Source organism: Odocoileus virginianus, chromosome 31, assembly GCF_023699985.2.
Source record: "Odocoileus virginianus isolate 20LAN1187 ecotype Illinois chromosome 31, Ovbor_1.2, whole genome shotgun sequence".
Lineage (NCBI taxonomy): Eukaryota > Metazoa > Chordata > Mammalia > Artiodactyla > Cervidae > Odocoileus > Odocoileus virginianus.
In genome coordinates, this window is record NC_069704.1 from 28,530,444 (window position 1) to 28,557,938 (window position 27,495).

General features: G+C 43.7%; 1 long non-coding RNA gene across 1 annotated transcript; it reads left to right on the forward strand.

The window, feature by feature from the left end:
- The first annotated feature begins 435 nt into the window (after positions 1 to 435).
- Positions 436 to 4,067, forward strand: LOC139032360 (uncharacterized). Its single transcript, XR_011484867.1, has 3 exons — positions 436 to 600; positions 2,555 to 2,641; positions 3,972 to 4,067. It is a non-coding gene; the product is annotated as an uncharacterized lncRNA (long non-coding RNA).
- The last annotated feature ends 23,428 nt before the right edge of the window (positions 4,068 to 27,495 follow it).

Sequence of the window (27,495 nt, forward strand, 5' to 3'; positions counted from 1 at the left end):
CTTCACAACATTTCAGTGGGTTTTGTCATACATTGACATGAATCAGCCATGGAGTTACATGTATTCCCCATCCCGATCCCCTCTCCCACCTCCCTCTCCACCCGATCCCTCTGGGTCTTCCCAGTGCACCAGGTCCGAGCACTTGTCTCATGCATCCCACCTGGGCTGGTGATCTGTTTCACTATAGATAATATACATGCTGTTCTTTCAAAACATCCCACCCTCGCCTTCTCCCACAGAGTCCAAAAGTCTGTTCTGTACATCTGTGTCTCTTTTTCTGTTGAACACCCACATTTTAGTTGGTCACATGGCAAAGTAGCATTAGGACTACATTTCCCAGTCTCCCTTGCTATTTGTGATCACATGACTAAGTTATGCTAGGGATATGTGTAATTTCCAGGTCATGTTCTTAAAGGCAGTGGCTTTGTCTTCCCTTTTCTTCTTCCTGCTAGCCGGAATGTGAAGCCATCATCATGTCAGGGAGCCAGATGGACCAGATTAACACCCTAGGAGAAGGCAGAATAACAAGAGGGAAGGAGCCTGGCTCCCTGAAGCCATCAGGTCACCCCTGCAGTTCTGGATTGCCTACCCAGTCCTTGAGTAAGAGAGAAATAAGCTTCTATCTTGTTTTAGCCACTATATTTGCATCTATTTGCTATTGCTATCTATCCTTATCCGAATGCAGCACTGTTCCTGGTCATTTGTACCATGATTACAACCTATCCCAAATGCCAAAACTCTGCTCTCAAGAGGCCCTCCTCCAGGACCTTCCACCAAGTCTTAGCTTCCCCCTTTGTGCACTGTATTTGGAGTTCTCAGTGCTAGAGTACTGGTAGTTTTTGGTCAGGCTGGTAGCTCTTCATTAAACTGAGCCAAAAGTTATGCTTGGTCTCATAGAAGGTTTTCAGCAAATGTTTGTCTAATGAATGCATGACCAATAGAAAGTTGTACCATTCAAAGCAAAGAACCAGTTAATAGAAGCTTTCTCCTTCAGATTCTTTAAAATAATCACCACCATCATCACACATTCATTTAATCAATGTGCTAGATAGTGTACTAGTTGGCAATTTGATGCACTTTTAATCTCACAAGAACTCTGTAAGCCATGTATTATAATAATAATAGCATTATTATTGTTGTTATTGTTATTCCCATTTTACAGATGAGGAAACTGGGCTCAGAGAAGCTAAATAACTTGCCTTAGACAAGTTAAGTGGCAGAGCCAAACTCAAAGAAGCTACCTTAGTCTTGCCCAAATGCCACATGCATCCTTAACCATTGAGCTAACTGTGATGGTTTAAGACAAACATGTAAGTGAAGAAGGAGTTCCTGGAGCTTTTACTGTTCATATCTGCAGCAAGCAGAAGCCCCTCCAAAACCTGAGCCCTTGAGAAAGCTACTGGGGCACATGGAACAGATCATGGGGTAGACCACAATTTGCCATCTGAGAATGACCCAAGATTCTGGATATCTAGGCTTCCAGAAACTCTTAATGCTTCTTTCAAGTTATTTATTTATTTTTAAATACTTATTATTTACTTGGTTGTGGCAGGTCTTGGTTGTGGCAAGCAGGATCTTCATTGTGTCATGTGGGATATTTCGTTACAGCGCAGGGACTCTCTAGCTGCGCATGTGGTCTCCAGAGCGCACAGGCTTCACTCTAACTGCAGTGCATGGGCTTAGCTGCTCTGTGGCATGTGGGATCTAAGTTCCCTGACCAGGGATCAAACCCATGACCCTTGCATTGTAAGGAGAAGTCTTAACCACTGGACCACCAGGGGAGTCCCTTTCAAGTTATTTTTTCAAGCACCATAGCTCACATTTGTGTAGCACTTTATGGTGAATAAATGCTTTTAGAAGCATTAGTTCATATGATTCATAAAATCATTTTGTAAGTTGAAAAAGTGAAAGTGTCAGTTGCTCGGTCATGTCTGACTCTTTGCCACCCATGGATTGGAGCCCGCCAGGCTTCTCTGTCCATGGAATTCTCCAGGCAAGAATACTAGAGTGAGTAGCCCTTCCATTCTCCAGGGGATCTTCCTGACCCAGGGTTTGAAGCCGGGTCTCCTGAACTGCAGGCAGATTCTTTACCATCTGAGCCACCATATAATTCATCATATTATTCATCAAATCATTTTCTAAGGTAACTGAAACTATTCTTCCTATTCTCCAGAAGAGGAAACTGAGACCCAGAAAGATTGTGACTGTGCCGGTAGGTGGCTGAATACATCTGAACACAGGATTTTTGCTTCCTTCATGTCTCATGCTCTTCCTAATTACCAAGTCACATCCCTTCCATTCATCAGCCACCCCTCTCCTGAAGCACACTATGGAGAAATGACGATAGGCTAGCCTTTACAGAGGAAAAAACAAATAATGCTAGGTTTTAAAATATTATTTTGAAATGTTATTTTTTCAGAGGCATCCATCCAGTCCCGTAAAACTAGGAAAGTTGTAGAAAACACAAGCATTTAGTGGTTTGAATTCAGCTGAGGTTGGGGTAAATGCCATCCATGGCTTTTCCTTAGGTGGCCAACCTGTGTACATTTTTTAGGTAGCTTCAGGAGTTGGCCCAAGTCATCTGAAAAATCATCTTGAGTTCTGAGCAATCTACAGCTCACCCTTCTCCGCAGACAACAAGGTAGGTGACTGAGATCAAGGTAAGGGAAACCAGCAGAGTAGGCGGGCTTCGGTGGTGATGCCGGTGGGGGCATGAGCTGGGCGCCACATGCTTCCGCGAGTGCCAAACGCACATAAAACACCCTCTTTTATTTCTCAGTATTCAGAAGGTTGGATCCAGAACCCATTCACCTGGATGCTGAACTTTTTAGTGGAAAATCTACCAGATGTACACAGGGTGTTTTTGTACTGGGTGTTTTCCCTGGACCACGGGCTGGTGGGAATGACAAGTCTGTAAACAAAAGGCTCTGTGGCCTGGGCCTGATGGAGAAGTCAAGCGGGGCCAGTGCTCGGGATGACTGAGATGCTTGTGGTGACAAGCAAGTCTGCTGGGAAGAGTGAGCCTGGCGGCTCCCAGGGCCCCGGGGGAAGGGGAGTGGGAGAAGGCTCGGCCCCAGGGGGAGACAGCGGTGGTGGGAGGTGTGGGGCTGGTCTCAGAGCAGCGGCTCAGCATGGCTGACCTGCTTTCTGCACCCACTGGGAAACATGGCAACATGACAGCCTGAGCCCACCAAACAGCCCTCGGGAACGCAGAGTCCTGTTACAGAGGAAGGCAAGGGGCAAGGCAGAACAGGAAGACCAGGGTGGACAGTGCTTCGCCTCTCCCCTCGCCCTCCTTGTGACTGAGGGGGTCTGTCGCCGCCTCTCGGCCACTGCAAAGCAGCCCCCCGACCCGGCTCCCCGCCAGCCCCCCACTGCCTTCCAGGCCGCAGACGCCCCAGGATTGCTCAGCCCATCGACCCTCCATGCAAGCAGCAGCAGCCACCTCTTCTGTTAGCCTAGGGCTGTTGGAGAAGCGAGGATGCGGTAGACGGACACCTTCCCAAACTATGTTTCCGAAAGGAAACAGGTTGAAAAGAAGCCTTTAAGAAGAGCGGGGGCAGGGGTCCCTTGCCCGCCTTCCTTGAGCAGGAACAGACTGAGAAATCCGGGCTGCGCACTGCTCTTTCTCCCTTCAGAGGTGTTTTCCCCTGGCTGTCTGCACTGAGGGAGGTTTGGAAAGCCTTCAGGATAAGCAACAGTGGGAACACTGCGCTTTCACCCAGAGGAGGCCACACACGGAGACTGCACAGAGAAACGCACATACACACGCACCACACACACACACACAGATACGTGCAGACAAAAAGAAATCTCCATTCCGTTCATCTTTCAACATGAAGCAAGCGCATGGCAAACATTGCAAAATCTGGGCTTGGCAGGCGGGGGCCTGGGGTCTTTAGGTGGATATTAGAGCAGCGGGTAGACATTAACCCTTCATGTGCCACTGATCATTCTATTCTTTACCCTAGAATGAAGAAACTGGGTTTTAAGAAAGCCTCAAAAACAAGTAGAAGTGATGGTGGATAGCATAAGCAATTAAAGGAGAAAATCAGAACACAAATTGAACCTCTGAATAATATTAAAATAAATTCAAAATAACCTTTTAAAAGCTGGCAATTGCAATACCCATAATCTAATATTTACCCCAACTTTAATAAATGTATAGAACTACAAGGTAATACATTCAAATGTTGTTCCGGGATTAGCAAACTCTGGGCTTCTCAAACATGAATAAGCACAGAACCCACTGGAGGAGGGGAATCTGGTAAGAATGCCGATTCTGACTCAGGAGGTCTGGAGTGGGGCATTGCTGACAAGAACCCAGATGATGATACAGCGGCTAGCAAGGATATACACGGATTTTTTTTTTCTTCTTTATACCTGCTGGTATTTTTTAATCTTCTGTAATAAACATATTACTGACTTAGATAATCTTGAAAATATTTTCTTTTTGAAGATAAAGTACTTGTAGATTAAATTCATTCAGTGCTTCAACGGACGAGATCCTGGGAGATGAGACTTCTCACCAGGAAAGCAATTCAGAGCTTTGATTCTCAGCCTCAAGTGGGGGTGGGGGTGGGGTCGTAGGGGATTCCCCAGGAAGCTTTACAAAGCATGTGCCCCCTGGGGACTTGTCGGAATGGGAGTGGGGCTGGGTAATTGGAGAGCTTCTGGACCACACACCGCGCAGCTCCCCACGGCGGAGAACCGCTGATGCAGCCTTCTGCACCGACTTTGCACTTTACTGTCATTCACAGAGGCCTGCCCGGGGCTATGGCTGCCGTGGCCTGCTGGGGCAGAGTAGAAAGGAACTGTATTTTATGCTAGCAATGCTTATCGAGAGTAAATAGACTTTTTCACTGCTCATATTTTGTGCTAAAGCAACCACCTCATTTCTCACTTTTATATATCTGACTGAGAAACAAAGAATTGGTGATGACCTTGTCACTATCTTAAAGACATTGGGCAGACTGAGGCAAACAGAACCCTTGGACTTTGGGTTTTAGAGGTTACAAAGTGGCGCGGCTGAAAACACGACTGGCATTTTGGTGAGTCCTCTCAGGGGGATAAAAGAAACATCACTGCCCAAAGTGTACTTCTTCTGTGGAATCACGGAGAACTTTATCATTCAAAATCCTGCCATAGATGCAGCAATATTAATTTCAGTTCAGTTCAGTCACTCAGTCATGTCCAACTCTTTGCTATCCCATGGACTGCACCATGCCGGGCTTCCCTTTCCATCACCAACTCCCAGAGCTTACTCAGACTCATGTCCATTGAGCCAGTGATGCCATTTAACCATCTCATCCTCTGTCATCCCCTTCTCCTCCTGCCGTCAATCTTTCCCAGCATCAAGGTCTTTTCCAGTGAGTCAGTTCTTCGCATCAGTTGGCGAAAATATTGGAGTTTCAGCTTCAACATCAGTCCTTCCAATGAACACCCAAGACTGATTTCCTTTAGGATGGACTGGTTGGAGCTCCTTGCAGTCCAAGGGACTCTTAAGAGTCTTCTCCAACACCACAGTTCAAAAGCATCAATTTTTTGGTGCTCAGCTTTCTTTATAGTCCAATTCTCACATCCATACATGATGACTGGAAAAACCATAGCTTTGACTAGATGGACCTTTGTTGGCAAAGTAATGTCTCTGCTTTTTAATATGCTGTCTAGGTTGGTCATAGCTTTTCTTCCAAGGAGCAAACATCTTTTAATTTCATGGCTGCAGTCACAGTCTGTGGTGATTTTGGAGCCCAAGAAGATAAAGTCTGTCACTGTTTCCATTGTTTCGCTGGCTATTTGTCATGAAATGATGGGACTGTATGCCGTGATCTTAGTTTTTGAATGTTGAGTTTTAAGCCAGCTTTTTTCCTCTGCTCTTTCACCTTCATCAAGAGGCTTTTTAGTTCCTCTTTGCTTTCGGCCATAAGGCTGGTATCATCTGCATATTTGCAGTTATTGATATTTCTCTCAGCAAACTTGATTCCAGCTTGTGCTTCATCCAGCCTAGCATTTCTCATGATGTACTCTGCATAGAAGTTAAATGAGCAGAGTGACAATATACAGCCTTGATGTACTCCTTTCCCGATTTTGAACCAGTCTGTTTTTCCATGTTCTCACTTACTCAGCTGTTTTCAACTCCATTTCGAATCTCCTGACCCCAGCCAGACCCAACACACACCAAACCCACTGAGACTTGGGGAGGGGATATGGAATAGGAAGCATATGTCAAACTGAGAAGTAAGGCCCCGGAGTGGGCCAGTGTTTACTGCTCTGGGGCATTTGCTGAGAGGACAGTTTATCACAAGCTCTCAGATAAATGGTGATAATGGAGATTCTAAATAAAGAATATTCAAACAGCCCTGCTCCAGCTTTGTCTATGCAAATTAAACTACATTGCAAAACAACTGTGCTTTCCTTTTGAGATCCGAATAAGGCGATTCCACAGTTGACAGGTCTGGGTCACGTCCATTCATAATGGGACATACAGAGACAGTGCGTGGTGTCATGTCTGTGATTTACAAACTAACACTATTCCAAATGCATCAAGGTGAAAAGTAAGGTGTGCTAATATACACCTCCTTTGCCCCTCCTCTTTTGTGTATTTTACATATTTTATTATATATTCTCTTTAAAACTCTCCTTTTCAATGTTGGCATTCAACCATGTGGCCATTTTGAAACTGTTAAACACTTGCCTCCCTCTCTCCTTCCTCCCTCCTCCCTCCCTTCTCCCCTCCTTTCCTTCCTCCCTCCTTTCCTTCCTTTTCCCACTATGATGGCAGCAATGCTTTTTGTAAATTGACTCTTTGCAACTGACTTTTGCAAAGCAGTTTTATAAAACTCATCAGAGGGAGGCACTTGGTGGCCATGATGCCTCCCCCACAGCCTGTGTGATTCTCACCAAACTGAATCCCTTGAAGGCTGGGTGTCCTGAGATGGTGCGGCCTCCACCACAAGATGAAGGCAGCTGGCCTATCTGGGCAGAATGCCTCCGACACCTCCTGCTTCGATTCTTCTTGAGGTACCCGTGTTTCTCTAAAATTATCTCTCCTCTTTTCCTTATAGCTGGTTTTTGAAAAAAAATCTTTTCTTTCTACTTGGAATCTCAAACATGTTGATAATGTCTCCTTAAGCTATTCTTTTTAAAGAAACTTTTACTGTTTTTTCCTTTAATTATGTGTTTGTATACACATTTTTCTCTCATTGGAACACTGTCACTGTGTTAGTTTACCAGGGCTGCCGTAACAGAGTACCACAGACTGGGTGGCTTAAAGAACAGGAATTTGTTTCTCACGGGTCTGGAGGCTAGAAGCCCGAGATCAAGGTGTCAGCAGGACTGGTTTCTTCTGAGGCCGCCTTCCTCGGCTTGGGGATGCCTGTCTCGTCCTGTGTCCTCACAAGGTCTTCCCTCTACATGAATGTCTGTGTCCAAAATTCCTCTTCTTATAAGGACAGCCGTCAGACTGGATTGGGGCCCACCCTATGACCTCATTTTAACTTAATCACCTCTCCAAAGGCCTCATCTCCAAATATAGGCACATTCTGTGGTCCTGGGGTTTGGACGCCAACATGTGAATTTGAGGGGAGGGGACACATGTCAACCCATAACAGTCTTAAAATACAGATAAGTAAAAAGAAGATTAAAAAGGCTTATATAATCTCATGATTTTCAGCCTTCCAGTGGCTTCTGGCTGTGTCTAGTGTAAATTCCAGCCTCCTTACTTCAGCTGTACTTGCTACCTGCTCTGCCCTCATCTTCTCGCCACCTCCCCCCTACCACACTGGCTTTGTTGTACAGCCTGGGCCTGTCCTTCTCAGGGCCTTTACACGTGCCATTCCCAGGTGTGTGCATGGCCAATGCCCTCTGATCATGGATTCAGCTCAAAGACAGGTCACAGAGGCCTTCAATGATCCTTGCCTGACACCGCGCTCTGCTCAGGCCTTCTAGAGCAGAGCTTCTCTGTCTCAGCTCTGTTGACCTCCTAGGCGGTTAATTCTCTGTTGAGTACTAGCTATTATTATTTTCTCTCATCATCCTGATGTTCTCCTATATATGTGTTTGTTTATTAGTCTCTGAATATCACAAGGCAGGTGCCTAGAAGCCTCAGTAACCATGAGATGGTTGGATGGCATCATCAACTCAACGGACATAAGTTTAAGCAAACTCCAGGACATAGTGAAGGACAGAGAAGCCTGGCATGATGCACTTTGTGAGATTGCAAAGAGCAGGGCATGACAGTGGCTGAATAACAATAGTAACCATATGTTGAATGAAGAGGTGGCCCCACTAGAATAGAAGGCTGCTGCCTCTTGTGTTCAAGGACGTACACTTCCAATGCAGGTGGCACACAGCACCTAGCACATAGTAGGTGTTCAGTAAATATGTGTTGACTTGTTGAATGTGTTGAATGAATGAAGAGAGTATTTACTGCAAACTGGCCCGTGCAGGTATGTGTTGCCTCAACCTACTTTTCCTTACTGATTGCCCTTCCTGCCATTCTTTTCCTTTTTTCCCATGAACTTTTGAGGAAATCAGAAAACAGACCTGATCATCTTTCCTTCTCTGATGTGGCTTCTGCATTCAGGTGGTCTTTAAGATTTCTGACCCCTCCAGGTCCCAAGTCTGCCCTGACCTCCCCTCTCTCCAGTCCCCGTTTCCCCTCCCATCTCAGTCCACACCCAGAGGCGGTGACCATCTTACCAGCTTCCTGAAATGAGCCATGGCCTCCTGCTTCCATGGCTCATAGGTGAGTGTGTGGTCACACAACCCTACTGACAGTGGACTGGCAACCACCCAGAGAAGTGCAGAGGATATTCTGGCCCCACATGTCATGACTGTTGTTTCATGGAACATACCAAATACCTGTTTTGTGAGCATCTCAGCCAACCACACAGCAAAGGAAGGTTCACAAAAATCCATAAGTGATGTCCTGGTCTAGACAAATCTAGACATGTTTGGGGTGGAGCAGGCTGTGTTTAGTGTGTAAGTGACCAAACACACTGGTGCTTGCTGGGCACCAGGCCCAGTTCCCAGTGCTGATTGCCTCCTGGACTCTTCCAGCCCCACTCCCCAGGGCAGGCTGCTAGGCTAGCACCCCACTTCTCAGATGAGGAAACTGAAACATAGAAAAGTGAAGTAACTTGCTCCAGGTGTAGGAGGGCTATCTTGTCCCAGTTTGCTTGGAACCTGCCTGGTTTCAGCACCGAATACGCCATTATCCCAGCAAAACTCTTGGTTGCTGGCAAACCAGCACAGTCGGTTTACCCAGTCCAGATCATCCCACTAATAAGCAGCAGAACTGGGATTTGATCTTAGTCAGTGGACTCCAAAGTCCACACTCTTAACTGCTATGTAAAGCAATGAACAGTAACCAAGGACAACTCAATTCATCAATTCATCACATTCTGGGAGATACTCTGAAATGAATCTTGTTTTCATAATGACGAAAACAGAGTGGGTCGACACCAAAACCATAGGGATTGTAGGGAAAATAAAGCTGCTATTTCCTCTTTATCTAAAGTTACCCCGTTTAGGCCTCAATCCCTTCCCCCTCTTGTCATTAGCCATAGATCTAGTCACTCATTTTATTACCTTGATCCAGAAGATGTCTCCATTTCCAAAAGGATGAATGAATTATCTCACATGTTAATACCAGGTCAACATAAAATGTACTTTACGTTCAGTTTCCTCACCACATTGTATACTTGGCAAAGGCTAAAGAAAACTGCTTCTTAAGTATTTCCTCCAACCAACAGGATTATTTCCTGTAGCTAACGATATGGCTTAGAATAATAACATAGGAACTTGGAGGTCAGGTTTTGGGTTGAGCTTAAATGTCTTTAAAGGGAGGGGAAAAAAGCACTACAGCTTAGCTTGATTATTGTTATTTGTCTTTTGCTCAGCACGTATTAAGCTCTTCACAAATATGCAGCTGCATTCCCTGGCTTACTGGCTTTTTCTTTAAGAGTGGCATTCTTGGCCTCTCTCTGACCCTAAAAAATCTTGGCTAAAATCTTCTTGGGGTCTTCAGCTGCTTGGCATTCTCTCTTTGGTCAACCTGGTCTCCATAAATCTGATTCTCAAACAGCCCATGAAAATGGGGGAGGCATGTGTCCCCCTCAGTTTTGAATGTTACAGGGTTTGGTCCTTGCCTTGGACCATCAGGGGACACCATTGATGTTTGAGACAATAAGAAACCTAGGCGGTTAACATAGAACCATCCTCCTTGAGATTTAACCAAGCTTTAGAACAAGTTTTTATAGTTTATAATGCATAAGTATCAGCTGGGGGCTCTATTATGATTTTCCTCTCCCACCTGAAGATTCTGATGCAGGGGAGCCAATATGGACCCAGCTTCGGTTTTCACAAGCCCCTTGGATGATCCTGACAGGCTTTGCAATCATACTGTGAAAATTTCTGCTCTGAGATATCAATTTGGGTTCCTCTCATGTGTGCTTCCATAAACTTTCCCATTCAAGAAAAAATGAAAATCTAAAATGTAAAGTATTTGCCCTGTTTCCTTGTTGTTCTATGCTTTGCTTAACACCCCAGTCCTGGGTGTTTGAGCAGGCATGTCATCACACCACATTCATCTGCTTCTGTGTGGCCTACTCATTTTCATGGCCATTCTTATTCTAGAATAAGACCATACTACAGTTATTAATAACATCCAGGTTGGTTCCAGCTTTGGGCGACTATGAACAACACTACTATGAACATTGTTATACACGTGAGCTTTCTTTGAAAGGTCTAAAAAGCAGAAGCCCATCTTTACAAAGGCCATCTCAAGTGAAGGCAAGTGTCAAAGATGGACTGGTTAGAGACTCTGCTGGGAAAAGAGACCAGCAGTAGAGAGTAGGGAGCTCTCTACAAGGAGATGAACATGTCTAATTATTACTTTTCAAATTTAAATGAATTCAAATAAAATACAAATAAGTTATACAAGACTAGATTTAAGGTTAAGAAATATCTGAGCTGGAAAATTCTAGGTAATCAATGCTCTAATTTCAGAGATGAGGCCCTTTGAAATGACTTGCCCTTGGACTAAGTTATTTCATCAGGAAGTATTATTTCTAAGAGATTGGCAACACTGTGAATAGGCTATGGAGGTCCAAACTGTTGCTAACAGTTGTTATGTGTTTTCCACATTTGCAATTTAGCGTCCCTGGATTTGAAATGAGAAGCAAAAATTGGGGTTCCAAAGCTTTCCCAAATCCTGTGTCTGAGCCCTGATGGCTCAATCATATCAGCCGTATCCGTGATGGAAAGAGTTGTCAGCTACATAGCCAGACCAGAGGCTGAAGCTGAATCTAAAGTGGGCCCCAAGATGCAGGTGCCCACATGCCATGTCCCCAGTAATCAGGTGCACTCACTTAAGCTCAGTTCTGTGGGCACATGATACATACAACCTAAGAACCACACAATCCCCTTACAGGGGGGATGTGGGGACAATCATTCAACGACTTTCTAGTTTACTGAGGCATCCCTTTCTTCACACATCTGACATGCATCCAGCAGGCACTGGGTTCTATTAAGCAGGAGTACAAGATGAAGATGACAGGGTCCTGTCCCCAAGTAGCTATCAGGCCCCTGGGGAGGTGAGCAGGAGATGACTGAAAACCAGGACATGTGATAAAGGTGAGGTGCATATAAAATATAAAACTATTTGCAATGCCCTCGTTTGAGGCAGTCAAACCTCAGCTGTCCACAAGGCTCCCAGCTGCCTGACCCCTAGTATCAATGCAAAGAGGTGGGTTACCACCAGAGGGCAGTGTGAGGATGTTGGCCTGCACATGCTCAGTTTTTTGTTTTGCTACCATTCCTGGATTGAGGACTGCAAAGCAGATTTCAGCATCAAAATCAATTATTAATTTTTCTTTGTCTAAGGAAAAGTGCATATTGCTTCTGCAACGGGCTCCTGTAGCTTAATGTTAATATACAGGCTGAAAAATAAAATGAAGCCCTGCAACTTTCTCCCTGGGTTGCAAAATTTGTATTATCCAAACCAACATTTTTTACTGCTTTTTCTTGTCCTTTTTTTTCTTCCTGGCCCACAAAGGCATAAAGCCTTGTCTGTAACAACCATATTAAAAGTATAATTATTTTGATTTGAAAATTAAATAAAACAAAATAGAAAAGTAATGTCTTTCCATATCTCTCCAGTTTAACTTAATTTGCTTTAGATCTCTGTGGACATACTGATTTTTATGATTGGGTTCATGGAATTATACGATCGTTAATACAGAAACAATGGTTTCACCAAGCCACCCATGGGCCACTTTGCCTAGGGTTTCTCTCTAATGTGCAGAAATCCCTTGGGTAAAAGATCAATGCTACTTGACAGAAAATGGTAATTCTCCAGGAAATTAATGAAGACTGTCCATTTCCTGCCTGCCAGTGGGTTATGGAAGAAGGAACTTGTAGTCAGCAGCAAAGATATATTGTAGCATACCCTCATATATTGTTTACTCTGATTTAAATTAAAGAAGGCAGCAGAAAGAGTTGGGGCAAAGTGATTGTGCAGTAGAGGATCCCAGCTAAGTGCTCCAGGTGAAAGTTGAAAAAAAAAAAAAAAAGCAAGGTCTCTGCCAAAACACCCTGGAGAGAAATTCCTTTAAGAACTCAAATTTGGCAAAAACTTCAACGCAGTAAAAATCACCATAGCTAGGTTTCTGATTTCATTTTCCCTTGAAACTATATGGGAGGTAGCCTGACTCTGGCATGACTTTCAGAGTAGAAGTGGTAAATACTAATCTTAAATTTTTACTTCTAGTTACTGTGAGACCTTGCACGATCTATGTACTTTCCTTCCCTAAATATATAAATGATATTTTAGCATGGATATGGATGAATTTGTCCTGAGAGCTACATGAAAGAGATGCATGCAAGTTTTACTTTTAGAAAATTATTAAAATTTTGTCAAAGAATTCTATTAACAAAATCTTCTAGATAAATTCTCTAAAGTAAAGATAAGGAATATACTTATTTTGCTTCCTTTGCCTTTAAGAAATTTCCATCACTTTGCAAAATAGGAAATATAATTTCTAACTCAGCAAATAACTATAATTGATTTGCTGTCTCTAAACTGGATGCTTTTAACAGAAAGAGGACAGGATTATCTGTTCTTATTTTTGTTTTATTTTTTCAAAATAGCAGACTAATAAAAATTTGATATTTATTTGTAAGGAATGTGGTGACAGAAAGAAAGATAAATATTTAACACATATAAAAAAACTAACCATTGTGCTCACAGTATTACATTAGTTGTAGAGAAACAGAAGTTTCACCTGAAAGAATTCCTACATCAAGAAGTCAAGGGAGTCATGACTTCCCTTGAGAATGGGGGAGAGTATGGTCGTTTCCATCAGCCAGACCTTAGTCTGAACCCCAGTCCAGACACTTGCAAGCTATGTGATCTTGGATAAATTTCTTAACTTCTCTGAAACTTAGTTTCTGACTATAGCAATAGTCACAATCCCAGTTTGGTAGGGCTGCGACCTGACAAGAGCATGTCTTCAGCTAATAATTTAGTACAAAGTTGTTGCTCAATATAACGTCTACTGTCCTGGGATAGCACTGCTGACCTTGGAGTGATTAAAAAAAAAAAATCAACTTAGGATCTAGAGAAGCCAAGGCACCCTTTCCAAACCACCTGTGGAGTGTTTCTGCTTGGGTGTTTTGCCCCCAGATTCAAAATGTAGGGAACAAAGCCCTCTTTCAGCCTTCAGGACCTGTTAGTTTCTGCGGAAGGCTTTTCACTCTCCTCATGACTCCCAGCAGGGTCTTGCTGATTCTCCTCGAGTCCAGTGGGCCCTTTCCCCGGGCTCTTTCTATTCCAGCGGCCAGGGAGCCGCCCAGCCCTGATGTTGGGCTGACACTCTCTTCCTCTCAGCGTCTTACCTTTTCACCAGACCCACTCACCTCAGATCGCTGCATTCCAGCTCTTCCTGTGGTGGTGTTCCCAGGAAAAGACTCACCTCTGCCTTCACAGCATGGCCCTAACCTGCTGCTCTAATGCCAACCTGCGACGGTCCTTTCTGTTCCTCTGGGGCCGACTGAAGGATAGTGCCGATGCCCTCCGCTGGCCCTGGCATTCCCTCCCTAGGTCCTCACCCAAACCCAACCACCATGGAGGCCAGTGGATGGCCAGACCTCCTCCTTAGAGTCTCCCTGCTCTCCTTTTCCCTCGGACACCACTGCCAGTTCCCTACGGTCTCGGACTGTTGATGATCTCATCCTTGAGAGGTCTCCTCTCCAGCCCAATTATGGATTCCATGATGATAGAATTATGGATTCCAGATGATAGTTTTGAATCAGACTTCTGTGGCTTCCAGCAGCACCTTCAGCCATAAGCATTCTTTGTGGCAGATAAAGACAGGGGTGTGGAGAAGGTGAGGTTCCCTAGCCCCTCAAGAGCTGAGGGGTCTGAAACCTAGCTCTTCAGGCACCCACCTGGCACGCTTCATGAAATAAGCACAGCATGAGGCATCCCCAGGCCCTGCACAAGTGGCTCAGAGCCTCTGGAAGCTGCTCATATGCACACTCTGATCTGTGTACGACTCTGGCTTCCCTGGGAAGACAAAAGCAGAAACTGGGCTTGGGCAGCAAGCTCTGCCCACTCTCCCAGTCCTCGGGTGAAAAAACAGGTGTCACTTTGTTATTTAAATGTCCAGGGCCCTTCTACCCTGTTCCTCATGCCATTTTCATTTCCAAAACTCCCCCTTCAGTCTTTAATCCAATAGCCACCAAGGCATCAACCACCAAGGCATGGCTGAGCTGTGATCGAATTGCATCAGCGAAACACATCTTTTGTGCTAAGCGCAACCTACGCAATCCAGGAGCTATAATTGCCTCAGACAGTCAGATGTCCATTTATCCGCAGCATTCCCATCCTCACGTTCTTTTAGTAGAAACAAAATAAAACCTAACCCAAACTAATGAAGCGTGTAAAAGCTCACTTCTTAAACGACTCTGTCCACCCTTTTCAACCCCAAACTGAGATCTGAGATTTCAAAGCACATGTGATACTTTAGGGAGTTCTAGATTTGGGATTTCCTTTTCACCCCCAAACAGGATTAAGGAAAAAGATCTGGTGCCTAGGAAGGCTGAAAATATCCAGGGCTGTTGTCATTAACTGCGGCCTGGAACGAGACCACAGACACTGCACCGGCAATAGGCACCCTCCGTGCAAACAGCCATTTGGACATCCTGTAACTTGAAACATGTCCTTTCAAGAAGTTGAGAGGGGTGCAAATGACAGTCAGCTATACAAATAATTTACCCCCCAAATGTTTATCAACTCCCTGCCATGGCCACTTCCATTTATAGCTTATAAAGGGTTATTAGCTGGCTCCTTCACATCTGATAACACAGCCCAGAACAGGTGGCGAGAACGGTGGGTGATTAGAGGGCCTCCCTGGGAGGTGCCGTGTGCTTGCCTGTGGGTGGTCTTCCTGCCGGAGTCCAGTGCCCACACGAGAAGACATTGTAGAAAGCCTCCAATTTAGGAGATAACAGTCTGTGTTGTCTGTTTGTGTAAAGTGCTGTCCAAATACAGCTGGCTTTGCTTTTTGGCCAGCAAACATTGCTAAGGAGGGTTGAAAGTTCAGCATCATCAGCCCCCCAAACACAATCCCTTCCCCCTTTTAGTCTTGGGCAAACAGTCCAGAGTGCTCATGTTCCATGAATTCCTTAGGAGGTTTGATTTGCTCTGAAAACGTGGCTCTGGCTGAGGCAATGCTCACACCATGCCCAGGGCACAGAAACCAAAAAAGGGACACCCAGCCAGCAGGAGGACACGCTCTTAGTGCCTTGCTTTAAGTGATTTTTCTCTTTGCAAAAAAGAAAGAAAAGTTTTGCAAGTCCACACAATTTTTCTCAAAGACAGTGCCTCATGCAATGGACTACAGAGTCATGTGCCCCTTGTCCTCTTGGTATTTCTTAAGCACAGACGGCAGGAAAGATAGATGTCAGACCTTGTTTCTCAGCCTCAACACAATTGACATTAGGAGCTGGATATTTCTGTTGTGGGGGGCTATCCTGTTCCTTTTAGGATATTTAACAGCATCCCTGATCTTTACCCATGAGATGCCAATAACAATCCCAGCTTCAGTTGTAACAAACAGAGCTGCCTCCAGATATGGCTTGGGAGCAAAACCATTCCCAGTGAAGACCCACTGTGTTCAAGTTTATAATAAATGTAAAAAGACTGAAGAGCCAAGCATGAACTACTGTAATAGCACAGGAAAGCTTTCACAATTCTAATGCAGTGTCAAATAGGCCCTCAGAAATATTTCTTAATAAAGCTACCAAGTTCTGATTAGATTTTCTCATCAGGAAAAATGGTAATCAGTGAGTAAGCCAGAAACCAGGCAATTCTTGATAATAAATTTGAAAAACAAAACAAAGCTAACTTCACACTCCAAAATTAAAAAAGGAGCTATGATAATGATGTGATTAGTTAAAATAGTGAAGATAATCACTAACATTTTTAAGGATTTTTCTTTGGGACAGAAAAACTGTGTTAAAATATATTATCATGCCAGTTTTCACAAATGGAGGATCTCAGCCTGAACAAAGAAGACTGTTTCCCAAAGAACTTTCCAGAATGTTCTCTGACTACAAATCCTTTCCCATTCCCTGATTCCAAAAATGAGTTGAAGAGTTGGAAACTATTTGGATAATGGGATTTTTAGAATAGGGTTTTGAAAGTCCTAAACTCAAAACAGCAATAATGAAAATAGCAACAGCTACCATTTAGTGATTGCTCAGTAGGAGGCAGATGTGTTAAGCACCTTGCACACATTGCCTGATTGTCCTGAAGGAGGCAGAACACTTTTCATGCACAAGGAAACTTAGAGGTTAAAGGACTCGCTGGGGGTTCCACAGTAGAGCCAGTTTTCAACCTAGCCTTTTTAATGTGGATGCTTCTGCTCCTATTTGCCAAGTGCCAAAATGCTGCTCCAGCCTTCCGTAACTGACAGGCTGGTGAGGCTGTCGTCATCTCAGCCCAGGGTAACCTGTGGTCTCTCTGACTCCTCCTTGGTCTAACTTAGGGGCCTCCACACCCCTCCCCCCACAATTCCCACGGCTGTCTCCTACCTTGTCCTCATTGTCCAACATTCCCCCTACTTGCTTTTCTATTTCATGCCTTGAGTCACCAGGTAGGCCAATAAGGAGTCCCCATCTTGTGGTCCATGTCATTGGCCTGATATTCATTGGGACCCTATACCGTTTGCCTGGAATTCTCCTTAGGGAGAGCTGACTTAGCCCACGAGTGAGCAGCATGTGGCCTGTGGCCTGACCTTGGTAGCGGCCTGACCCATCTCTGTGTAAGGTCTTGGCTGTCCATCCCAAGGCAGGCTGAGAGATTCTCTGCATACCCTCTTCAGGGACATCCTGACCAAGCAGGATTCCGGGCCTCTGCTTGGATTCTCCCACTCAGGATCTTGCGGCCATCCTCGGCCGCCCAGGTCACTCGTGGGCAGCTCTGCCTGTCAGGACATTCTTTCCTTAGGTTAGTCTGTAGATCTGCTTCCCTGAAGCTCCACCCCTGGTTCAAGTTTTGCCATTCAAAACGCTCCCACTTTCTTCTTCCCAAGACGGCCTTTCCCACAGGTATGAGGGAGCAGGCAAGGAGGAAAGCACATGGGTTTTGGAAACTTACCTAAACTGAATACAATTCCCACCCACCCACATCGTGAACTGGGGTGAGCTCTTAAACCCCATGAGGGTTCTTATCTGTGGAATCATTGTAAGAGTTACAAATTGTGTGTGTGAAATACCCAGCATGATCATTCTCAACCTGTGTTTATTTGCAGCACATCTGGGAAGACCGTAATATTTTTGGCACATCCAAAAGGATTAACAGGTTGGCAGCATTTTTAAAAAGGACATAACTTAGAAAGCTGGAAAAATAACTTTTCATAATTAATATATTCTTCCCTTGGCCGCCCACCCTATTGTGTTGGCATCGAGTAGAGCTGCTCAGTAGCCTGATAGCGTTATTTTACACACTCATCCTCTCTATGGGTGTCGGTAAACACAGTGCTTTCCTTGGCACAGCTTCACCCTGCACCTCATCCTGTAACGCACATGGTCAGTGTCCCCCACTCTCCCCCTAACTGACCAACCCTTTTAGCTTAGCATCCTGACCTCTGGACATTATCCTAGCTGTGCACACAAAACCTCAGTTGTAGATAGAACACGTTTGTACACGTTGATCAGAACTTGGCAGGGTTTTCCACAGTGTGGTAGAGAAACTGCCTGTCTGTGGGAGGTACTCAAAAATGGCAATTATTACTATTATGGTTATCTTTAGAGGCTACTTTCAGGTTTTTCTTCTTTAAAAGGTCTTTAAACTTCTTTTTGTTGACATGCTCTTGGAGTCATTCCATCATGACCGCCAACCCCACTAGGGTTCAGTGTGGACTGGTTAGCACTGGATATTGAGGTTTTCCTAACATTTCATTCCTCCATGAAACAAACATGTACCCAATGCCCCAGAAAGACAAAGATGAATCAGACCTAGCTGCTCACTGCAAAACTCTGCAATTTCCTCAGCTGCACTGTAGATTTTGAAACTGTAGCTCAGAGTTCCCTAAAAGTAGTATTTCTAATCCTCATTGTGTAAATATTGTGTAAACATTGTGCCTTGAATTCAACATAATTATGATAAGCAAATATAGGCCTTATAAGCTCTTGAGGGTTTAAGACTAGACATTGCGATTTACTAGATTGTGTAACCTTGGGCTTGTCATTTAACTTCTGGGGTCCCAAATGTCCCTCTTCCAAGTAGGCAATAATGTTTATCCTGCCCACTTGAAAGGTTTCATTGAGAAACAAAATAAGTGAAGGCATTTGGGAAAATTTTTTAAAGATCACCTAAATACATGTCTTTTATTATAAAATGAGAGGTTTTAAGTAGAGTCTCACAGTCCTTTTCAGTTCTAACTTACTAAATGAATCGGCTCTGCAGTTTGAAGCTGAGGCATGAAGGAACACGCTGTGTGCATTTGGCAGCTGTTTGTGACTACCGAGGATTAGAGATTTGTTTTCTAAATGGGGAGAAATGATAAGTGGTAGCATATCACGGGTGGGATGGTGGGAGTGGTCCAGTCCAGCACACAACGGGATAGATTGTTTGAGAGAACTTAAAAACAATCAGGAAACCCACCACAGATCTGGTCCGCTTTTTTTATTTTCACCATGTGCTAACATTCCAAACATCACCAGTGATAAAATACTCCTCCTGGGATAGTGGGGAGAGGGAGGAACTTGAAGGTCTTTCGAAGCAATTGCTGTGAATTCCACTGAACTTTAATAATATAGATGAAAGCTTCAAATCAGCACATTTTTAGCACTTATCCTTTGATAACATTATATTGTACATGAGGTCGCTTTGTAGCACTCCCACCTACATAGCAGACTTCCAACACATGTGAGCTCAGCCCTCAGCTTCCCTTCATGATCCTTTGGGCAGGATCCTGTCCAGAGGACCCCACGTTTGTGGCCCCCACATTATTCCATACTCCTGCATATAAGCAGCAGACCTGGAGCAAACAGTGGTAGCCCTGTGATTATAAAGATGGAGAGCCAGACTTTTACTTTAATTATGCTACTCCAGAGGATCCCTTGGAGTTTTTGTGTTTCAAAGTTAAAACTCCTTGTGCAAACTGTGAGGAGTACTGTCTTCATTAACTGTAGATTTTACTTCATGCATGAAATAGTTTACTGAATATGAATCATACCTTGAAACTGAAATCGATTTTTTAAAAAATAATTGTTTTAGAACTAAAGGATAAATTAAGAAAACCTGGATTATGAATGATTATTACTGTAGAAAATGATATTAGTGTGCAGAGGAGATTATTCAATAACTGGGCCTTCTCCTAGAGTCAAAGACACCACTGATGGTGAGATGATGTTTATTTCTCTTGGTTGCCATGACTAAGTTCACACCTGGAAGAACAGATCATGGAAATGGCCAGTGGGCTCCTTCAGGTCTCAGATGATTCTGAACCCCAGTGGAGTTAACTGGCCGAAATTGAACGTCTCCGTGCTGTTCCTACTGAGACATTCAACAGTGCATGTACTCATTTCCAATCAAAGTATAACAGAAGATGGGGATCAGTTCACTCATTCATTCACTTATTCACTCATTTAACATATGAAGTGTCTCCATATCGGATACTTTTCTGGAAGTTGAGGGGGGCATAAAATCTCTAGCCTCATAGAACTTCCATTCTAGTTTTGCGGGGAGTGAGGCAGGGGATCAGACAATCAAGAAACAGGAAAAATACACAGTAGGTCAAGAGGTGACAAGCGCCATGGGGACAAGCATCACAAGAAAGGGGACAAGGAAGCCACCTGGAATAGGAGTTGGTGTGCTTATTTAAGGGGCTTCCCTGATGGCTCAGTGGGTAATCTGCTTGCAAAGCAGGAGACACAGGAAACACAGGTTTGATCCCTAGGTCGTGAAGATCCTCTGGAGGAGGGCATGGCAACCCACTCCATTATTCTTACCTGGAGAATCCCATGGACAGAGGAGCCTTGTGCGTTACAGTCCATGGGGTTGCAAAGAGTTGGTCATGACTGAAGCGACTTAGCATGCACGTGCTTGTTTAAATAGAGTGGCTGGGACAGGGGCAGGGTGACATTTGGGCAGAGGCTCAAGGGAACGGAGGTGAGGATGCATGAGATCTTTGGGAAAGGGAATTCAGAGGCCAACCTGAAAGTGCTCAACTCTGAGGTCAGAGCATTCTCAGGGTGCCTGAGAACTGAGGGTGTCCGCATGGGTGGAGAGAAGTGACAGGTGGGGAAGAGGCAAGGAAGGGTGCTGGAGAAGGAGTGGGGTCGGATGGCCTTGTGCCAGTGACGGGGCTTCTCTTTTTGAGCTCAGGGAGGTGAGAAGGACAAGGAAGGCTGGTTCCTGAGGAAGGATGTAGTTACATGATTAGATCACTGCAGGTCAGCTGACATGTGGGACAAATCTGGTCCTCCACCTGTTTTTGTGTAGTCTAAGAGATAAGAATGGCTTTTATATTTTTAAACTTTTGAAAAAAGTAAAAAGTTTAACATTTTGTGGCATGTGACAATTATGTGAAATTCAAATCTCAGTGTCCATTTGCTTGTATGTTACCTGTGACTATTTACATGGGGTAATTGTGATTGGAACTGTATAACTGGTCAGTCAGTCAGTCAGTTCAGTCGCTCAGTCGTGTCCGACTCTTTGCGATCCCATGAATTGCAACACGCCAGGCCTCCCTGTCCATCACAAACTCCCAGAGTTTACTCAAATTCATGCCCATCGAGTCAGTGATGCCATCCAGCCATCTCATCCTCTGTCGTCCCCTCCTTCTCCTGCCCCCGATCCCTCCCAGCATCAGGGTCTTTTCCAATGAGTCAACTCTTCACATGAGGTGGCCAAAGTATTGGAGTTTCAGCTTCAGCATCAGTCCTTCCAATGAACACCCAGGACTGATCTCCTTTAGGATGGACTGGTTGGATCTCCTTGCAGTCCAAGGGACTCTCAAGAGTCTTCTCCAACACCATAGTTCAAAAGCATCAATTTTTCAGCTCTCAGCTTTCTTTATAGTCCAACTCTCACATCCATACATGACCACTGGAAAAACCATAGCCTTGGCCAGACAGACCTTTGTTGGCAAAGTAATGTCTCTGCTTTTTAATATGCTATCTCGGTTGCTCATAACTTTCCTTCCAAGGAGTAAGCATCTTTTAATTTCATGGCTGCAGTCACCATCTGCAGTGATTTCGGAGCCCCCAAAAATAAAGTCTGACACTGTTTCCACTGTCTCACCATCTATTTCCCATGAGGTGATGGGACTGGATGCCATGGTCTTAGTTTTCTGAATGTTGAGCTTTAAGCTAACTTTTTCACTCTCCTCTTTCACTTTCATCAAGAGGCTTTTTTTTTCCATTTATTTTTATTAGTTGGAGGCTAATTACTTTACATCATTGCAGTAGTTTTTATCATACATTGAAATGAATTAGCCATGGATTTACATGTATTCCCCATCCCGGTCCCCCCTCCCACCTCCCTAGCCACCCGATCCCTCTGGGTCTTCCCAGTGCACCAGGCCCGAGCACTTGTCTCATGCACCCAACCTGGGCTGGTGATCTGTTTCACCCTAGATAATATACATGTTTCGATGCTGTTCTCTTGAAACATCCCACCCTCGCCTTCTCCCAGAGTCCACAAGTCTGTTCTATACATCTGAGTCTCTTTTTCTGTTTTGCATATAGGGTTCTCGTTACCATCTTTCTATATTCCATATATATGTGTTAGTATACTGTAATGGTCTTTATCTTTCTGGCTTACTTCACTCTGTATGACAGGCTCCAGTTTCATCCATCTCATTAGAACTGATTCAAATGAATTCTTTTTAATGGCTGAGTAATATTCCATGGTGTATATGTACCACAGCTTCCTTATCCATTCGTCTGCTGATGGGCATCTAGGTTTCAAGAGGCTTTTTAGTTCCTCTTCACTTTCTGCCATAAGAGTGGTGTCATGTGCATATCTGAGGTTATTGATATTTCTCCTGGCAATCTTGATTCCAGCTTGTGCTTCTTCCAGCCCAGCGTTTCTCATGATGTGCTCTGCATATAAGTTAAATATGCAGAGTGATAATATACAGCCTCGATGTACTCCTTTTCCTATTTGGAACAAGTCTGTTGTTCCATGTCCAGTTCTAACTGTTGTTTCTTGACCTGAATACAGGTTTCTCAAGAAGCAGGTCAGGTGGTCTGGTATTCCCATCTCCTTCAGAATTTTCCACAGTTTATTGTGATCCACATAGTCAAAGGCTTTGGCATAGTCAATAAAGCAGAAATAGATGTTTTTCTGGAACTCTCTTGCTTTTTCGATGATCCAGCGGATGTTGGCAATTTGATCTCTGGTTCCTCTGCCTTTTCCAAATCCAGCTTGAACATCTGGAAGTTCTCGGTTCACGTATTGCTGAAGCCTGGCTTGGAGAATTTTGAGCATTACCTTACTAGCATGTGAGATGAGTGCAATTGTCTGGTAGTTTGAGCATTCTCTGGTATTGCCTTTCTTAGGGATTAGAATGAAAACTGACCTTTTCCAGTCCTGTGGCCACTGCTGAGTTTTCCAAATTTGCTGGCATATTGAGTGCAGCACTTTCACAGCATCATCTTTCAGGATTTGAAATAGCTCAACTGGAATTCCATCACATCCATTAGCTTTGTTCATAGTAATGCTTTCTAAGGCCCACTTGACTTCACATTCCAGGATGTCTGGCTCTAGGTGAGTGATCACACCATTGTAAATATCTGGGTCGTGAAGATCTTTTTTGTACAGTTCTTCTGTGTATTTTTGCCACCTCTTCTTAATATCTTCTGCTTCTATTAGGGCCATACCATTTCTGTCCTTTATTGTGTCCGTTTTTGCATGAAAACTTCCCTTGGTATCTCTAATTTTCTTGAAGAGATCTCTGTCTTTCCCATTCTGTTGTTTTCCTCTATTTCTTTGCATTGATCTCTGAGGAAGACTTTCTTATCTCTCCTGGCTATTCTTTGGAACTCTGCATTCAAATGGGAATATCTTCCCTTTTCTCCTTTGCTTTTCACTTCTCTTCATTTCACAGCTATTTGTAAGGCCTCCTCAGACAGGCATTTTGCATTTTTGCATTTCTTTTATAGGGGGATGGTCTTGAACCCTGTCTCCTGTACAATGTCACAAACCTCTGTCCATAGTTCATCAGGCTCTCTATCAGATCTAGTCCCTTAAATCTATTTCTCACTTCTACTGTATAGTCATAAGGGATTTGATTTAGGTCATACCTGAATGGTCTAGTGGTTTTGCGTACTTCCTTCTCTTTAAGTCTGAATTTGGCAATAAGGAGTTCATGATCTGAGCCACAGTCAGCTCCTGGTCTTGTTTTTGCTGACTATATAGAGCTTCTCCATCTTTGGCTGATAAGAATATAATCAATCTGATTTTGGTGTTGACCATCTGGTGATGTCCATGTGTAGAGTCTTCTCTTGTGTTGTTGGAAGAGGGTGTTTGCTATGACTAGCGCGTTCTCTTGGCAAAACTCTGTTAGCCTTTGTCCTGCTTCATTCCGTACTCCAAGGCCAAATTTGCCTGTTATTCCAGGTGTTTCTTGATGTCCTACTTTTGCATTCCAGTTACCTATAATAAAAAGGACATCTTTTTTCGGTGTTAGTTCTAAAAGGTCTTGTAGGTCTTCATAGAACCGTTCAACTTCAGCTTCTTTAGCGTTACTGGTTGGGGCATAGACTGGTAAATCCTAAAATATCTGTTATCTGGCTCTTTACAGAAAATAGTTTGCCAATGCCTGGCATAGACCACTGAGGGCTGAGGGCGCAAGCAGAGAGGCCAGTAGGAGGTTCTTGCCATTATCCAGGTAGAGATGATGGTGACTTCAACCAGAGTTCAGCAGAGACAGTGATGAGAGGTGGTTGGACTGCTGATGTATTTTGATGGTGGAGGCTGTAGGGCTCATTGATAAATCCCACAGAGTATGTGAAGGAAAGAAAGAGTCTTGGGAGATGACTAAGCTTGTGCTATGAGCATTGAGTAAATTGCACTTTACTGAGATGGGGACGCTTGGGGAGGGGAGGTGGGGAGCAGAGATTTTTGTGGGGGAGGAGGCAACAGTTCAGGAGGTCGTGTCAGAGTCCTGTCTTGGTGGTGACAATGGGTGTTTTCTTCATGTTTACCTAATTCAGCTCTGTTAGTTGCAAGGATCTAAAACTAGCTATAATTATGAAAATTTCCTGCACACTCACATGGAACTGAAAGTCACCTGTATGTTTGATAGACCAAGAAATTGAGGTTAACCCAAGAGATATCACATGGGTTGCAGTTCACAAGAGCACTTTCTTGCAGCTGAGAAAGCTCACAGGCAGAGCCACAGGTGCCACGGGCGCAGAGGAAAAGCTGAGTGCAAAGGGAAAGTGAGTTACCAGTGAGACACCAAGAGCATCAGGTCAAACCTCACAGTCACAGTAATGTAAAAGCCTGAAATGAGCACCTCTTGGGAATACCTCTAGCCTTTGGGAAAGTTTGGTTCACCCCAGGGCCAGTTCCAACCTACAGTCAAGGAGATTTCTCAAAACCAGGGGGAGTTTTCAAAGAAAAAACCCAAAGGAATTGTTGCCATATTTGGCCTTTACAGACTCAATTTAAGATCATTTTGTAACTAGAGCTAAAACGGTTTTATCCTAAATTGCTACAAGCATTTTTAATTTATATAGCTTTAACATCTGTTTTATTAGAAACAACATGTATTTTCTTTTCATGGCTAATGAAAGGGGAAAGCATCACTTCATTTGCTGTGGACAATGGCAAAAATATTCTAGGATATGGACCAAAAGCTAGAATGACTACCATTTGTGCTAATAGCAATATAAGGATTAAAATGCAGCCTAGTGGATAGAGCTGAATTGCCATAAGAGGATTTAGTAGGCAAAAAATATCTGTTGATGTAGAAGCAACTTTAATGGGTAGCAAGTCTGACATTTGACTTTAATTTGTAGATGTCTGAAAGACAGAACAAATCCCATGAACTCACACTTCCTTATCATTCTAGAAACTGCTCAAATCCATCTATAGTTAGCTATACAGGAAAAAACCAGTCTACAAAGAAGGTTGAACAAATAAATGTGAACTTCAGCATCACATTAGTTGTTAGGAAAACACACACACAAGCTCACACACACACACACACACACACACACACACACACACACAGAAGTTCATTCACAGAACTGTGATACTGTGATTTATACTAAGAAATATGTATTTGATCTTTGTCCTATTCTTGGCTCACAGTTACTAAAACTCTTAGAATTTCCTGAGAGAGCAATTGGAGCATCTTTTGTTTCAATATTTGAACTTCTATCCTCAGTTCCTGAAGTTGCTTCAAAATAGTAATGGTGAAAGGGGTGTCCAGTTACTTATAGACCCCTCTCAACTACATCCAAGTTTGTTGATGAGGTGACTTCTGCAAAGGTCCTGGGTAACCTAAGGATGGGGTCTGGCTGCCAGGGGAAGCAACAATCATTAGAAGATTTCTGCCTCCAGGGTGGCGAGAGGGGCTAGAGGTTGAATTCAACCACCAATAACCAATGTTTTAATCAATTATGCCTATTTACAGAAGCCTCCATTAAAAAACCCCCAAATTCAAAGAATTTCTGGGTTGGTGAACACATAGAAATTCTGGAGAGTAGTACCCCAGAGAGGGCAAGGAAGCTTCATATCCTTTCCCACATCTTTATGCATCTCCTGCATCTGACTGTTCCTGAGTTATAGCTGCCTATAATATACCAATAACCTAGTTTAATATTTTCCTGAGTTCTGTGAGTTGCTCTAGAAAATTAATGAAACCCAAGAAGAGGGTGATGGGAACCTCTGACCTTTATAACCGGTCAGTCAGAAGCACAGATGACTGTCTGGCCTTGGGATTAGCATCTGAAGGGGACAGGGTCTGGCTGGTGGAACTGAGCCCTTAACTTGTGTGATCTGATGTTCTCTTCCGGTAGAGTGTGTCAGAATGAAATTAAATTGTAGGACACCCAGCTGATACTGAAGAATTGCTTGGTGTAGGGTAAAACCACACACATTTGGAATATAGAAGTATTCAGAGTATTATGCATAGTATAAAGGAAAACACTAGAACTTTACACCATGGAATATTACTCAGCCATTAAAAAGAATTCTTTTGAATCAGTTCTAATGAGATGGATGAAACTGGAACCCATTATACAGAGCGAAGTAAGCCAGAAAGATAAAGACCATTACAGTATACTAACACATATATATGGAATATAGAAAGATGGTAACAATAACCCTATATGCAAAACAGAAAAAGAGACTCAGATGTATAGAACAGACTTGTGGACTCTGGGAGAAGGAGAGGGTGCGATGTTTCAAGAGAACAGCATTGAAACATGTATATTATCTAGGGTGAAACAGATCACCAGCCCAGGTTGGGTGCATGAGACAAGTGCTCAGGCCTGGTACACTGAGAAGACCCAGAGGGATCGGGTGGAGAGGGAGGTGGGAGGGGGGACCGGGATGGGGAATACATGTAAATCCATGGCTAATTCATTTCAATGTATGACAAAAACTACTGTAATGATGTAAAGTAATTAGCCTCCAACTAATAAAAATAAATGGAAAAAAAAAATAAAAACAATTAAAAAAATAAATAAATAAAATAAAATGAGAAAAAAAAAAAAGAACTAAATGGCTCTGAATACCACATACAATGCCAATTTCAGTTCCTTATTAATTGAGACAACAAGATAATATCTTGTGGGGGAAATCTTTGGAGTGTTTGAGGTTCAACCAAACCTCAAGGTTCAAGGTTCACCTTGAAAGCTGGAGCATCCTGACTGCTAGGAGTGGCTGCAGATCCAAGACCAGTGCCATTCTCCAAATGGTCCATTCTCCAAAGGTCCCCCCACTTTACGGTTGTGTGGGAA